Genomic DNA, 3,379 nt, shown 5'->3' with positions numbered 1-3,379 from the left:
ATTTTTGTATATTTTTGTATATTTTCTTTGGATCAATTTGTTTCGTATTGGCTTAGTTTTGATTTAGTTGCAGTTTTAATTACAGTTTTTTATACATTTAAGTATACAAGTGTACGTATTGGACGCATGCACTCACACAAAGACAGTGAGAGGGGAATGAGAGAAGACACACACATGCACAGAGTCACAGGCACTAAGCACACACTCGTCAAAAATGGAGAGAGGGAGGAGGGGCGGCACAGAGTCGTTGGGTCAGAACGGCGTGGGAGACAGAGACGACGATAGAGAGAGACACGACGAGACGGCGATAATGAAAATTGGCAATGGCGGCTGCGCGTCTGTCTGTCTAGCTGTCTGATTTTTTCACTTTTTTCCTCCCTTTTTTATTTGGTTATTTGGCACTCCACACACAGAATTTACACACATATATACATATCTGCATGTACATAAAAGCACTATGGCACTGCCTACGTTATCTATATATTCTCGTATTCGTTTCCGGCTCTCAGTTTTTGGTTTTTGCAGGCACCATCTGTATGGTTTGATTGGTTTTGGATATATGAGTCTGACTGTTGTTGTTTTTGCTGTATTGGGGGGAGCAGTGTGGGAAGAAAGAAGCAAGACACAAGACTGTCCACCGTCCACTATATCACAAGCTCAAGACTAGCCGGCGACAACGACGACCCAGAAGCGAAATGGCGACGCGACCCGGAACTCGACTCGAAGAAAAGCCAAGCTATCAGACGACCGAAGGCAAACGCTGCCAGAGATCAACTATATTTCGGCGATCGATCTACTCCACTCAGTCGACTCCAAACCAAACTGGCGCAGCATCAGCAGCAGCCGAAACTGCTCGTGAGCCGAGGGCAAAAGGGCAGCCGAAAAATAGAGAGAGAGAGGATGTAGGTTCACTCATACGGTCGGTCAGTGGGTCAGTCGGCGCTTAAAAGTATGCTACAATAAATGGCTATAGCATGTTCAACTGGCTGCGCCTACCTATCAGACTGATGTACCCCACTTACCCCCCAAATTGGACAGTGGACATTCTTCGTCTCCGCCTTTGTCAATAGAGCCTCTGTTCTTTTACTTTCCCTGCCTCTGGTTTTTGCCTGTGTGAAATGGCAGCAACAATTCGCATCGTATTACAATACGAATAAACAAAGTGACATGACAGCAACCAGAAACATTTTTTTTTTTCATTTGCATTTGTGAATTTTACGCGAGAGAGAGACTACAGCCCTACTTGTTAAGAAATATCCATTCGATTATTCTACCAATTATGGATGTGAAAACAAACTCGACCAATGCCTGTGACAGCACGGGAATAAGATTTCGCGAACAATATTTTTGTATGGATAGTAATGGCTTTTTTAAAAACGCTGAGCTCTAACGCTAATTCAAAGAAAAATGTGGGAAGAAACAACAAAAACGAGACTCTAATTCTAAATATGAATTGGCTTTTAAACTGTCAAAGAGAGAGAGAAAAGGGAAAAGGGAAAAAACCGTCCAATTGTCAGTCTGTCAGTCTATCACAGTGTGTGGGATATAAATTGGCGGGTCAAAATTCCATTTTATTGGCCTACCGTCATGTGTGCTGACTGTGTTTAATTCACAAGAGAGATCCAACAAAAAGAATATACAAAAACATACTAGTATTTGCGGGGCGCTCCAAGCGATAGTTAGTCAAAAGTGATCAAATTAATCGAAATGGCAAAAACTATTCCAACTATCGGGGAGGCTAAACAGAGTAGTGGCAATGTGTTAAAAAGTGTATTGGCGATATAAATAAATTACTATAGGTAGCTGGCTGCCACCTGGTCAATAAATAAGAATAAATTAACTTGCAAGGGGGGTGGGGGATTTTAAAAATTTTATCGAGGGCTGGGCAAATTGTTTTGGCTATCGATAGTTCCATGGGGAGAAGGGTCAAGAAGGTGGGGACTTTAAAATATTTACAATTGGACCATGGAAACATTTAAACAGCACAACAAACTAAAAACAAATTAAAATACAATATGATACAAATAAACTACAAGGACAAAAAGAGGATAGCAAGGAGAAGGAAAAAAGGTAAGAGATGAATAAAAGGGGGGGATGTGCATGCCTACAATTGCATTTGTAATGGCCATTTGAAAATAAATTTCAATTGGACGACTGGCAAGAAGAAGAGTAACATTGCTTACATTCGACAATTGCAGTCTGTCCCGTACAATATGTAGGCATGGCAAGCATCCAGTAATGGCTTGTGGAAAACAATTTAAAAAGAAACACAGATACATGCAAAAATAAAAGAGAAAACAAATTACGTTTACTTACAATCAGACAGAAACGGCAAGGTACGTACAATCATAAAATACATAAACACAACAGTTTTTCCTTATAATTAATCTGTTTTTCTTGTCTATTTTGTACTAACAGGAGGACGAGCAACAACAAAGCACCAGCAGGCATGAGCAGAGGCAATGCAGTATTTGCATTGTCCCGTCAATACCGGCCAGCTCCGTCATCCTCCTGTACCACAGCCATGCTGCTGGATTATGGGCGTCTCAGTTGTGTAGTGGCATGTTGGATAGGAAACGCCGTCGTCAATGTATTAATGGCCTCCAGAAGTTAAAGAGTACAGCATGGTTGTGGTCCATCGAGCGGCAATCTGGTCCGGCCGCCCGGAAGTTGGCTGTGTGTCTGAGTGTGTGTGTGTGCCGCATCAAGTATTCGGGAATGGCTTCAAAACTCACCCAAGCTGGCTGGCATGGCATGGCCAGGCCAATGTGAGTGAAGGCAGGCTAAAGCAGCACACAAACTCAGAAACACAGACACAGATGCAGATGCAGCAACGAGCGACAAACTGGTCCGGCCGCCCGTGCCTTGTCATAGTTGTAGTGGCTTGTGGCGTACAAGGTGTCTGCGTATGTACATACATCATTTCGAGCGACAAACGGGTCCGGCCGCCCAAAAAATGTACCGCATCGTGAAGTCATCATAGTCAATTGATGAATGGCAAATGTTCCGGCCACCCAAAACCGACTGTGTGGGTGTTGCGTCAGAGTGCGAATTGGTGTATGATGGATATGCACACCCACACACACAGGTGCAGCAACGAGCGACAAAACTGGTCCGGCCGCCCGTGCCTTGTCATATTTGTAGTGGCTTGCAGTGTTGGCTGGTCGAGGCAATCATTTTGAGCGACGAACGGGTCCGGCCCCCAAAATTGTATGCCACAAAGCATACAAGTCAAGTAGTGGCAGTCTGCCGCTGCAGCGACTCGTATTGGCCACAATTGGCCACAAATCCCATCACCGAAAACTCGACAACCAAAAGTTGGTCCGATCGCCCGAGCAACGTCTGCAATTGTAGTGGAGAGAAGTAGTGTTCGCTATTG

At 43.9% G+C, this 3,379-nt stretch overlaps 1 long non-coding RNA gene across 1 annotated transcript; it reads left to right on the top strand.

Annotated features, from left to right (window-relative positions):
* Nucleotides 1-1,234: 1,234 nt before the first annotated feature.
* LOC121405209 lies at nucleotides 1,235-2,286 on the top strand. The gene is made up of 2 exons (XR_005968410.1): nucleotides 1,235-2,070; nucleotides 2,199-2,286. It is a non-coding gene; the product is annotated as an uncharacterized LOC121405209 (long non-coding RNA).
* The last annotated feature ends 1,093 nt before the right edge of the window (nucleotides 2,287-3,379 follow it).

Source organism: Drosophila obscura, unplaced genomic scaffold (assembly GCF_018151105.1).
Source record: "Drosophila obscura isolate BZ-5 IFL unplaced genomic scaffold, ASM1815110v1 contig_81, whole genome shotgun sequence".
Lineage (NCBI taxonomy): Eukaryota > Metazoa > Arthropoda > Insecta > Diptera > Drosophilidae > Drosophila > Drosophila obscura.
The sequence above is the reverse complement of the archived record's forward strand: the minus strand, read 5'-3'. Positions and strand labels throughout refer to the sequence as shown.